At 40.6% G+C, this 13,888-nt stretch overlaps 1 long non-coding RNA gene across 1 annotated transcript in view; it reads left to right on the top strand.

Moving 5' to 3' along the window:
- The window catches only part of LOC135051055 (uncharacterized), a 206,139-nt gene extending 192,451 nt beyond the window's left edge, over positions 1-13,688 (top strand). Inside the window, exon 3 of the long non-coding RNA XR_010242014.1 lies at positions 13,506-13,688. This is a non-coding gene — a long non-coding RNA (uncharacterized LOC135051055). The remainder of the gene's footprint in view (positions 1-13,505) is intronic.
- The last annotated feature ends 200 nt before the right edge of the window (positions 13,689-13,888 follow it).

Genomic DNA, 13,888 nt, shown 5'->3' with positions numbered 1-13,888 from the left:
CCTGGGTACCGCCTCCTTTCATATTAAATGATAGTGTTTGATATCGCTTTATATAAAATTTTATATAAAATTTATAGAGTTCGATATTAAACTGTATTAAAAGATAATGGCTTTGAAAAGAGTGTCACGTAACACCAGTCGCAGAATGTCATGCAACGCAGCGTGTCAAATCAAGCGGATGAAAGATGCATATTACACAGTGTTAAAACCAGGTAGTTTTAGCAGCATTGATAAATATTATGGGTCGGTTAAAAGTAAATTTAAAAGATCCGACATAAGAAAGTGGTTACAAGAACAAGACGCATACACGTTGCACAAACCGGCAAGAAAAAACTATAAAAGGAACATGATTTGTGTATCGGGTATAAACCAACAGTGGCAATGCGATTTGGTCTCGCTGATAGATCTGTCAAAATACAACGATGGTGTTAAATACATATTAACAGTCATCGATATATTCAGTAATAGGGTGTGGGCTGAAAGTCTGACAGCTAAGAACGCTGCAACAGCCACTAATGCTTTTGAAAAAATATTCCAGTGGGGTGCTGTGCCGATGAAGCTACAAACCGATAATGGTAAAGAGTTTCTAAACAGAAAACTAAAAAAGGTGTTAGAAAAATACGGTATAAAGCATTTCACAGCCAATAACGATGTGAAAGCGGCTGTTATAGAACGCTTCAATAGGACTTTAAAAACGGGCATGTGGCGCTATTTCACGGCAAAGAATACCTACAGATATATAGACGTTTTACAAGACTTCATACACAGTTATAATAACACATACCATAGAACGATTAAGTGCGCTCCAAACAATGTGAATTACTCTAACGCATTGAGCGTCTTCAAAATGACCTACGGTGATTACTTTAGAAGTAAGAAAGCCCCTGTTTGTTTAGGAATCGGTAACCACGTCCGTATTTCTAAATATAAGGACATATTTCAGAAAAGTTACGAACAGAGTTTTAATGAGGAGATATTTGTTGTACATAGTGTGAACACTAAAGGACTTAAGCCGCTTTATAAGTTGACAGATCTGTATGGTGAAGTTATAACAGGTAGTTTTTACCCCGAAGAGCTTCAAAGCATACCAAAAAACTATAACAGGGTTTACAAAGTGGAAAAGATTTTAAAAAATAAGATGGTCAGAGGCCGTAAATACGCGTTAGTCAAGTGGCGCGGGTACCCCGCAAAATTTAACAGTTGGGTCGCGGCATCGGTGATAAAAGACATATAAATCTCATCACTATCTAAACAAGACGAGCGATGGATGACAAGGCGTTCTACATAACCTTACCCAGCAACGCCTCGGCGGTTACTTTCCGGCAAAATAAGATTTCTAACTATACGACAAAGTTGGCTAAACCGATAGACTTAAATGGCGAATGGGAAGTAGCACTTACTGAGATACAATATCCGCATATGTGGAATACATTGGATTTACAAGATTGTAGACTGCAATTATCATGGGATGGAACGGCGGATCAGCCGGTGGCGAGAGTCGCGAGTTTGTGCATTAAACCGGGTTTTTATGAAACAATCGAAGCGTTACTGAACGTAATCAACGCTGAAATTGTACAACTGAAACTGGACATTGGATTAAGACTAACGTACGATCCATTTGCGCGCGTTGTAACATGCGACAGTAAGCTGTTGTATCAAATCCACGCCGGTTCTAAGCTGACATGGATACTAGGTTTACAACCTAAAACTAATATTTCTAAACCATGCGCCGACATCAAAGGCGGCCAATGTACACAGACATTATCGAACACCAACGGGTCGGGGATAGTTATGTACCGCTACTTCGCACTGTTGAAATGAAGGGTTATAACAATGAGGTGGTCACAATACGATACGAGAAGCCCGATTACGTACCATTGTGCAAAACACATTTTGACACGATAGCCATAGAGATAAAGAATGACCAAAACGAGAACATGGCATTTAAGTTTGGGAAAGCGATCGTGAAGCTACACTTCAGACGCCGCAAAACTGAATTTTATTAACTAAGCAGAATGGTCGCTGTTAAAAATTATGGCGATCCGGGCCTCTACGCTCAATATTATAAATCTCAAGCCGGTAATGGATTACCAGGTTTTCACGGCAGCGCGTACATGTACGGCTGCGGTTTAGGCGGTATTTTTCCGTAGTCTTTTCAGAAAAGCTGTTCCTCTTTTCCGGAGAGGTTTAGAGTTAGCTAAACCGCATATGAAGACAGCGGCACGTAATATAGCAAAAGATGTTATCGGGCAAGCCACAACGGCCGTGGTGAATAAGATACACAAGGCGAACCAAGCAAAGCAAGACGGTTCAGGACTAATATATACAAGAAAAGGTGTGTCTAAAAGAAAACGGAAGCGTATGATAGCGCTTCCACCTTGGGACATACCCTTTTTAAATAAAAAACAGAGACGACGCAACTCAAAGAAGAAGAGAAAGCCGAAGAGCGCCGTTGGTGATATATTTTAAACATGTCTTTCATACACCATGAGTCCGTTGAATGTGCAAAAACAGAGCTGGATCTTTTTGACGTGCCCCGACACAAACTAGCATAGAGAAAAGTCTATACGTCGAAGTTCAACCTTTAGCGGCGTTATCCGACACAGCTCCGCTTGAATTTTATATAGCAGCCAGCGGTGAACACTACTACGATCTGAACAACACGCTGTTGTACGTGACATGCAAGATCGTACGAACCGATAACACGCCGATACCGCAAGGTGCGCAGGTCGCACTTATTAATTACCCAATAGCGACTTTATTCAACCAAGTGGATGTAACTTTGGGCGACAGGCTCATATCACAATCCAACAATCTTTACGCATACCGCGCGTACATTGAGACTATATTGAATTACAGCTCGGATGCATTGTCAACAAAACAAACAACAGGATTATTTTACAAAGATTCGGCTGGTGAATTTAACAACACGGCGCTGGACGGGCCGAATACGAGGTTAAAAAAACGAGCAGGAGCAACAGAGCAGAGTCGCATGGTTGAACTTCTAGGACCGCTTCACTGCGACCTTTTCCATCAACATAAACTAATTTTAAACGCCGTTGATCTGAAGATTAAACTAACCAGAAACAAAGACGCATTCTGCTTAATGTCGTCTGAAGCGGATGCCTTTAAAATACAGATCACAGCGGCATCCCTGTTTGTGAAAAGAGTTCAGGTCTCACCAGCCGTGCGGATTGGGCACGCGCAGGCCCTGTTAAACGGTAACGCGAAATACGCGATTGACCGCGTTGGGATGAAAATCTACAGCGTACCAACAGGCAGTAGAGTATTTAATCTAGAAAATCTATTTTTAGGGCAAGTGCCGAAAACAGTTATAGCCTGTTTTGTGGATAACTAATCATTTTCAGGAATCCATAGCCGGAACCCCCTTTACTTTGAACATAAAAATTTAAGTTTTGCGTCCCTTTATCTGGATGGAACACCGCACCCCGCCAAGCCATTTCAACCCGACTTTGAACGCGGTAATGCTGTAAGAGAGTATATGTCACTCATACAGATCACAAATAAGCAGAAATCTGACAATGGTATACTGATTGACCGCGAAGAGTACCTCGGGGGCTACACGCTATTTGCTTTTGACCTTTCACCAGAACAGGAGTGTGGAGAACACCTTTCCCAGATAAGAACAGGCAATCTACGTGCCGAATTCCGCTTTGCAGAAGCGTTGGACCGGACAGTCAATGTGATAATATACGTTCTATTTGATAACATCATCGAGATTAATCAAAGGCGCGATGTGCTGTACGATTATCTATAAATGAAATAAACTAACACTACGCTGCTGAAAAAATGAACACATTACAGATAAACTGTATTCTGTACGCTGTGCAAAGCACACGGCATATTTTTAAAGGAACGTATCCGTGCGATATGTTACCGGTCAGTAAACTGGCGCAATACCCCTGCGCGTTTGTAATCAATACGCATAGCAGCGGGCAGCCGGGTGAGCACTGGTTGGCCGCTTATTTTAACGAACAGCGTGAATGTTACTTTTTTGATTCTTACTGGTTAGCCCCTGACAGCCCCCTATTCCCAAAAGCTATAATACATTTTTTAAACTTGAATTCAAAAAGTGTTTATCACCAAAATAAGCAGTTGCAAAATTTTAACAGCACCGTTTGCGGTCAATATTGCATATACTTTATATTTTACATGTGTAAAAAATACAAATATGTGGATGTACTGGCCCGTTTTAGTGATGACACAAAACGTAATGATTGTTTTGTTTCAAATTTTGTAAGACGGCTCCCAAGAAGCCATTGTCTGAGTCATTATGCAGATAGATATATACAGAATTGTGTAACTTGTAACCAACGTTGTGTGTGAAGCGTTTTATGTACAACGCGGCATAACTATGGCACGTTGTACATAAAACGTTTCACACACAACGTTGTGTGTGAAGCGTGTTACGTACAACGTTGTATTGTTTGTGTAACTTGTAATCAACATTCTGTTTGATACGTTTTATGTACAACGCATCATATCTATGATGTTTTTCTAATAAACAACGTTGTTTATTAAACTTTATATTGCGTGCTTGAAATTTCTTCCGTTTACAGCAATAGAAACAAAGAACAAAACGTTGTTTTATAAATCATAAGCATATTTTATTGATATATATATATATATAACACGGTAAAGACACATTTAAAACATTACATAAAATATTATTGACATAAGTTAAACATTGTGGCGCAAAATGCCAACACAAAATACAGTGTATAAAAATATTATAAATTAGTTATATGTTATAGTTTCAGCCACTGTGAATCCTGAAATAGATTTACGGATCTTTTCCTAGGCAGTAAGTAACCGTGAGGTGTTGTTAACCCTGGGGGACTTAAAACATTTATTCGACCTTTGTTAAGGGTTTGTAGCGACATGGGCGATGTCACAGCGCTATCAGAGGCATCCTGCTTCTCAGCTTTTAAGCGTTCTAAGCACATTCTATTTGCAGCATTAGCTATGACGGTTGAGGGAATATTTAATTCAGACATAGCCCGCATAAATTCAGGCCACCCGTTCGGTATATTACGGATCGACACACCGTGGCTTTGCGTAATACTTCTTATTAAATCTAACATGTTGGAACCAGGCACAGCGATGCCTTTGTACAGAAACTCCCCTTTACTGTTCCAGTCTGTGATGTGTTTAGAGCGTGTTATTTTACTCAATAGTATTTCACAGTTTTTTTTATACCGGTCATTAACACCGCTCAAAAGCTCATGATAAACAGCATCGGGCGCAACAGGTTGTGTCGTGTTATTTGATTCATCAACAGATTTTGCAACGGGGGATAAAAGAGCTAAAGTTGACATTTCACTATCAGCCTGTTTACTTAACACCAGATATTTCTGCAACAACATTGTATATCGCTTTGCTTTTTCATATGCTGATAAATCATTATTCTGTAGTATTTTCACGATCTCTACATCTAGACCGTGTGTTGCTGTTTTACGTATGTCGTCGCTGTTCGGTTTGTTATGTAAACGGTCTATCTGATTCTGAGGCACCAGACACATTTTCTCAGCGTACTCCATCAGCGATTAGACAATAGTCCTGTAATTAGCGGTATAGCAAAACCAAGCAGCGAACCGATAAAACCACCCGACTGTTTAACCAACCTCTTCTTTTTTCCAATGGCACTTTTCTTATTACAAAGTGATTTTATAAGCTCTCGCTTCTTTTTAAGGTAGTTCAACTGTCATTGAGACAGCGGTATTTTACCTTTAAGCGTGTTGAGCGCTATCTCACAAATAGCCGTGACTAAATCATTTGAAGCGTTGGATAAAATAGCATTTCTTTGGGTTGGTGTTGCTTTAATTAACGTTTTTAAAAGCACCCAATTACGTCTTATCTGTCCCGACATGTTCACCGTTGTTAGAATGACAACAAATGACTAAAGGTTGTACGGTTATAGCTTTATAGAACCGCGCTTCTTAATGACAAAAGCGACAGGTGTGTCTGGTGGGAATAAGCCGCTTCGTAAACGATAATCGTCAAGAGCGTTGTTTCTTAAATCAACCAGTAAATACCCATAAGGGGCAGCCGTCGCGGATTCATAGGATTCGAGAAAAAAACGATGTTTTGATGGGTACATTTGTCTAGCCAGAATGCCCACCTGCATTTTATCCCTGGGGTTTTTGAACAGGACCATATATTTTGTGTTTAAATGTATAGTTCTGCTCTTTTTACCTTGACAAAATATGTTTTGGACAAGGTACAGGATACTGAGATTACGATGGTGTACATACTTTGTGAAAGCTTTCTCAACCTCAGAATTATTACTTGCTGCGTCCATCAGATCATCAATCACTGTTAAATTAATCTTATCAGGGGGAAAAAGTTGATCATCGCTAAAAGACTCTGGTAAACCCTCTATAAAACGCGTACCGGGGTAATCACACAGAAGTTGGTCGTATATAGGCTGCCAACAGGTGAAAAACCAAACAACATTATCAGGTACTTGAGTCATATGTGTTGCAGCGTGCTGCAACAGCGTTTTCACAAAATAACTTTTACCCGAATTGGACGGACCCGCTAAAATACATGAGAAAGGGTGCTGAAATCTGGTGTCCATCTTAATAGCCGAACGGCAGTGTTGTGAAGTTGTCCGTAAGAGACCGTTTAGTATAAACACACCTTTGTGTCTTCTGCAAAGTACGCGTCTCTATCTGCCAGCACTTTTTCACACGTACTATACCGTGACGGATCACAACCTTTTTCTGGTCGTCGCCTTCGGGGTTTAAAAGGATAATCTAAGACCAGTTCTTTCAGGCTGTCAAAGTTAACGTGCTGCGCATTATCAACATTGAGTGTTATACCTTTAACTTTTAAACAGGTCTTTCCGTTATTTAGTCGATAGCCGTATGACTTGGGACCGGCTGAGACAAATTCTGTTATATGGGTGCCTGTGGGTAGTTCGCTGGTCAACTCGACTAAATAATCACCCAATGGCGGGCTCCAGTCACCGAGTCTACTGACAAAAATTACAGAATCTGTGTCGTGATAAAGACATCTATCTTGTAATCTATACAGTAGTTTGTACAGTTCAACACGTGCATAAGCAGTAGTAAAGATGGCTATAGTTACATTTGAAATTGCGCCCCTGGTGTAATGGTCTTTGGCATACTTCCAATTTACCATAACGGTATCATCGTCAACAAAGTCCAAAGCGGACACATCAAAGAACGCGTATTCAAAAAGTTTGTCGGGATCGGTCACTAGACACGTATTGGGCATGTTGCTACGTTGACCAAATTTACCCCATAATGAATTTAAAAACATTTTTGAAATTTGTCTTTTAGCGGGGTTGATTTCTATGTGATCGGGTCGTAAAGACACGCCTTCATTTTTTTGATAGGCGTCTATATACTCTTGGCGTTTCCCGGCGTCTGTACACCATTTGTCATAACCAGAGGCCTCTTGTTTATCCCTGAGGTGCGTTTTAATGTAACCTGAAAACAATTTGTCAGATCTCTCATCAAAATGCCACACCTCATAGATTTTACACACCATGTACCCCATTTCTACAGCCAAGTTTAGTTCCACGGTACACCATGTACCGATGAGTGCACGTTTTTCTGAATCATGAACGCACGGCTCAGTCTGTCCAGACTCGGCGCATGTGCGACATAATGGAAACATTAACTTGCCGCCCATTTTAACCGGCAGAACCGGAAAGAATAGACCACGAGGCGGGTAAACTTTAACCCTGGCAAAACCAAAATACTTTGTGACATCACCAATATCCTTAGAAATAATGCATGGGTGCTGTATAGGATACGTTTTGGTTTTGTTAACAAAAGGGTACAGGCTGGTGAAATCAAAATAGTGAATTTTTTCATCACAACCTGTTTTGTGATACTGCTTTATGGCGTTTGTGCGCCCGCCATAAAGAGCATCACGTGGCTCCAAGGGTTCGGGTAATTCTTTACCCTTCAGAAAAGCCTGTAGATCCGCATCAGACTCTAGCATAGACTTCCATTCACAACCCCAGATTTCACGTATCTGAAATTCACAACATTTAAGGTAGTGCAAATTTACCTACGTCTTGTGGTGTAATTGACCGTAGGTCGTTTTAGTCAGTTTGTTTTTATCATCGGCGTTGTAACAAGCACCACAGCCGTGATAAAAACAACCTTGGAATTCAAAAGCAGTGGGTGTGCCGTTAATCACGGCGTAACCATCCAGGCTGTATTTACCAACTTCCTTCTCGACCCCTTGTAAAGCGTGTCTTATACTCACACCTTCTTTGTGCTCTATGTACATTAACCACTGTATGGCTCGCGTTGAGTAACGCTTCTGAGTCTTGTGATAGTTATCACCCGGTACAAGGGCCAGTGTCTTTTCCTGTAAAAATTTACAACGGTACATGGACATGCAGATGGAAGCCAACGTGACTAATTGAAAAGCCTCGATGTGACGTTTAACCACAACCTTTTTTTTTCCCTTTGTTATTAGAAACTCCTGTTCTGTCATGGCTATAACAGCTGATCTGAAAGCATCACAAGCTTTTTGTAATATTTTCACATCGTCTTTACAATATCGTACGAGCTCTTTTTGAAAGTTAAACGGTTTGTGTACACACTGTTTATACCAGGCTGTAAACTCAGATAGTTCATCAGGCATCATGTATTGTGGACCAAAATACTCTATTGACGGCATAGCGCCTATGTAATTTTGGTTATCAGCTGTGTTAAAACAATGTGGGAAATAACCTTTGGTACCGTCAAACCCCATCGCCTTTGGTAACTTGCTAAGCCGCATGGGTAAAAAATTTAAAGAGTCGATAAATCTTATCTTCAAATCTTTTACCGTGATGCACATTATGTTGCCGCCTCTAGATAATAATTCCATCTTTAATTTCTCCTTAATCAGCTGGCGCAGCACAAAATATGCATCATAGCGACCTGCATTATCGGCTATGAATGTGTAATGCGCAAATTTTGGTTTCATGAACGTCTTTACAAAGTCTTCGATACACGCAACATCCTTAAACTCCCAGTCTTTCTCCCCCGTTAATGTTAAAGCGTAACAGTAGTTTGGTATGTGCACACCTGTCTCCTGCATACACTCAAAATCATAAAAGATGTATTTCTTTGTGGGCTCTTCCGGCTTGATGGTTTGTATATAGCACAAATGGTTCGAAAACCCATCAACGAACACCTTACAAATGGGACACTTTAGGCCTCGGCAGTTATGATCTGTTCGCCTGTAGAGACAACACTTGTCACAATATACATGTTCAAGACAGGATATTTTGTGATCAAGAGCTAAAGCTTTGTGTAGCTCTAAACATTCGTTTGATCGACAAAATACCCTACATACCGAACACCTTAACGCAGTCACACCGTCGTCAATACAATCCGGCCTGTGACAAGCCTTACAAAAGAAAAGACAATCGTGATTATTTCTATGATGGTAAGCGCTATGACAACGGATGCAATAATATCGGGCTCCAAGAAACGCTTTGATATCGAGTATCCCATAAAAGTGACAATCGTGATATAGCACAAACAGCGTGTCTTTGTAACGGCTGTCCGTACAGTAGTATTTCCAATCCCCTTGATTGTAATAGAGGAGATTGATCGAAACATTTAAATAATTTTCAAAATTTGCAACATCGCTAAAGCTGACCGCTTTATCAAGCGGCAGATTCAAAGCTTTATGTAGTTGGATTGCTCTCTCCTGTATTACATGGTCATTGGCATTGTTACCTTTATCCAGAAGTTTACAGACGCTAGCGGCCAAACACAGGTTATTACCGATGCTTCTGAAATCATAGAGATATCTTTTACGCTTATTTATTATTAAACTATAGGGTAAGCGGTGTAAACTTCTACCGGTCAACCCACATCACGATTTGTTCCTAAATATACTGATCACAAATCTTAAACCTGTGGATAATAAGAATTCAGCGTTACTTTGAAGCGCGTTTGTAATCTGGTTCAAAAAACTGGTAGCGTCTAATGTTTCTTGCGGCTTACGATGCGAATAGATGGCGTTGTGTAACCCACCCCCCCTCCAATCTAAGCTGAACGCGGTCGGCAGGATCCACGCCCGCAAGGACGCCATCGAGCATGGCCTGTATAGCAGTATGAACGGCTCGAACTCCCTCTACAAATGATGTAACCCTGTCCAAATTAACAAACCGATAGTGATTGTGGTACTCAACGGCTCTGAAATTCGGTCGTTGTCGTTCATAACTGTTAATTGCTTCTAAATATACATGTTGCCGACCTTCGTCATTACCGGGTGACTCAACACCGCGTGCATCATCATATATGGGGCTTGCAATGCGCTCAATATTGTCAGGCTGTGATTCGTCAATCGGTAATGCTTGGGGTGGCGATTGATCTAAATCTACATACCTCGCTCTCTGCTTCCCACCTGCCACATGTTCCCTGTGCCGCTTGCGCTTTCTCAATCTGGTTAATGTTGTTACAGCCTGTTTCACCTTTGCACGTCGGAATAACTGTGAGATCTTGTATGTTAAACAAGGTTTAATTCGTGGATTTTTTTTACAGGCATTTAAATTTAAAACACGTTTCAAACCATTGCCTAACATGCCTAGTCACGGCTCAGTTTCATTTATTTCTGCAAAATGATGTATGTTGGCTTTAATAAATTCAGTTGTCTTAACTGACCGATCTATGGGGGTAATTCTGAGTTGATCACAGCAGCAAGTTTGTTAGCAATTGTGCAAAACCATGTGCACTGCAGGGGAGGCTGATATAACATGTGCAGAAAGAGTTAGATTTGGGTGGGTTATTTTGTTTCTGTGCAGGGTAAATACTGGCTGCTTTATTTTTACACTGCAATTTAGATTTCAGTTTGAACACACCACCCAAATCTAACTCTCTCTGCACATGTTATATCTGCCTCCCCTGCAGTGCACATGGTTTTGCCAAACTGTTAAAAACTTTCCTGCTGCGATCAACTTGGAATTACCACCCTATGTATTTTGACATGACATTCATATACATCTCAACAACTTCTTTAACAATGTCTTGTTTACATTTACCACCGTGGCTCACACCTTTAATGTGTTTTAACAAATATCCGGCTTTTACACCCATGTTCTCAACATCTTCCTGTATCTTACCCAACAACGCGTAAAATTGTATTTCAGCATCTTGGCCTAATTGTTCTGTATTTTGACATCCATCAACTATGTCGGGTGCTATCCCGAGCGCTGGTGCACAAGCATCAGCCGATGCGTGTACCACGGCTGCCGTTGTAAAATATTGGGCATTGATGTTACCCAATCAACCGTTGTAATATTACCAGGAATTCCTGCAACGGCTGATAATACTTCATCAGCACTATTCTGCGGTTCTTGTGTCGTTGACTCTACACAGTGTGTAATAAGCTCTTGCCCATTTATGTCATCAATATCTGATATCACAGGATTACCAGCTATGTGTCTTGTTTCTGTTTCAGAGCAATCCTGTGTATCAGGAATAGTGATTACATCGGATTGCGACAATTGCTTAACATTACTTCTTGAGTCAACATTTGATAACACACCAATGCCTGCTATGTGTCTTGTTTCTGTTTCAGAGCAACCCTGTGTATCGGGAATTGTGATTACAGCTGATTGCGACAATTGCTTAACATTACTTCTTGAGAGACGCGATGCCCTCTTAACCTTTACAGTCTTTGTATTACCAGCGACATCCCGGTCTGCAGTGTTAAATGCTGTGTGTTTTGATGTTACAGCAACATCGTTACTTCCGCTTGATACAGTTTGTAACGCGATCCTACTCCGTTGCGGCTTATCATTTTCGGAATACGACAATTTTCTTTTAAGATCGGTAAATGCTGAATTATGACTTCTCTCATTCGTTCTTGGTCGAGCCGGCCTTCGTTTGTTCGGGTTGATACATCCGTTATGCACCACCATAACCGATGACCTAGCAAGCTCCTTTAGGCTGTTATGTACAATCGACGGCATTGCGAATTGATGGTTTTCCATTTCAGCGGCGGTTGTGCGTTTTGATGTTTTCCCACTTGTACTAGGCCTGTGTATTTGCGCGACTGTATCACGACCTACTGGTATCGTAGGATCATATCGTCTTGCTACAGCATCATCTGTAATACATATATTATAAAATAAATATAAACATTGATGCACGTAAATCAGCATTTAAATCACTGCATAACAATATACCATATAACAGTGTTTGATTACACACCTGTTGTTGCGAATTGATGGTTCTCCGTTTCAGCGGCGGTTGTGCGTTTTGATGTTTTCCCGCTTGTACTAGGCCTGTGTATTTGCGCGACTGTATCACGACCTACTGGTATCGTAGGATCATATCGTCTTGCTACAGCATCATCTGTAATACATATATTATAAAATAAATATAAACATCGATGCACGTAAATCAGCATTTAAATCACTGCATAACAATATACCATATAACAGTGTTTGATTACACACCTGCTGTTGCGAATTGATGGTTCTCCGTTTCAGCGGCGGTTGTGCGTTTTGATGTTTTCCCGCTTGTACTAGGCCTGTGTATTTGCGCGACTGTATCACGACCTACTGGTATCGTAGGATCATATCATCTTGCTACAGCATCATCTGTAATACATATATTATAAAATAAATATAAACATCGATGCACGTAAATCAGCATTTAAATCACTGCATAACAATATACCATATAACAGTGTTTGATTACACACCGGCTTTATATTCTGATGCCCGTAAATTAACATTTAAATTACTGCATAACAATATACCATATAACAGTGTTTGAATACACACCTGCTTTATATTCGAATGTTTGAGCCCGGCCCCCTGTCGAGTGGGGAAAAAACGGTCGCTCATCAACAGCATTGCCGGTCTGTATAGCTGTGTTGTGACAATATTCAGGTTTGTTCAATATGTCCCGTAGAATACTGTCAGCCGTTGCATCATCCATTTTTGTGGAATCTTTAGCCGGTGAAAAAATGAAAAATAAATATTACATACGGTATAAAATTAGAACATGAAAAAGAGTTGTATTATTGAGAATATAAAGTGTGTACAGTTGACAACAAATCAGCAGCAATGCCGCTAAAACTACCTGGTTTTCACACTGTGTAATATGCATCTTTCATCCGCTTGATTTGACGCGCTGTGTTGCGTGACATTCTGCGACTGGTGTTACGTGACACTCTTTTCAAAGCCATTATCTTTTAATACGGTTTAATATCGAACTCTATAAATTTTATATAAAATTTTATATAAAGCGATATCAAACACTATCATTTAATATTAAAGGAGGCGGTACCCAGGAGAAAGGGGTGGAGTAACTGTCACTTTGACAGAAAGGTGGTCTTTCTCTACTTCTATGCATTTGGGTAACCTGTGTGATGTTCTCTTTATCACTGCACTAGTGAGCTAATTGCATGAACTGTTCACGCTGTTACAGAGCACGTATCAGCTGTTGTATTGTTGACTCACTGTCACCATGGTTACCTATCCCCAGAGCGCCGGCCAGACGGACCGCAGCCACGTCATTTCCTGTGGGCGGAGTGACGTCAGGACAGGAAACCGGGCAGCGCGGCTGGAGGCGGCGTTGTGGACCTCTCCAAGCACAGGCATTTAAACACTGTTTTTTGAACTGTTATGTTTTCTGACGAAGGGGTTATGACCCCGAAACATTGAAACTGCAATAAAAGCACTTGTTTTTTTTGCACCGCATTGACAAGTCTCCCAGTGCTGCCCTTATTTGCTGTTTATATATATATATATATATATATATGTATATACACACATTAGACCACACACAGTAGTGCACTTTCTATACGTAACGAATACACAGTAGGCACCTTATACACATAATGCCACACATTAGTAATGCCTTTATAC

This window comes from Pseudophryne corroboree, chromosome 2 (genome assembly GCF_028390025.1).
Source record: "Pseudophryne corroboree isolate aPseCor3 chromosome 2, aPseCor3.hap2, whole genome shotgun sequence".
Lineage (NCBI taxonomy): Eukaryota > Metazoa > Chordata > Amphibia > Anura > Myobatrachidae > Pseudophryne > Pseudophryne corroboree.
The sequence above is the reverse complement of the archived record's forward strand: the minus strand, read 5'-3'. Positions and strand labels throughout refer to the sequence as shown.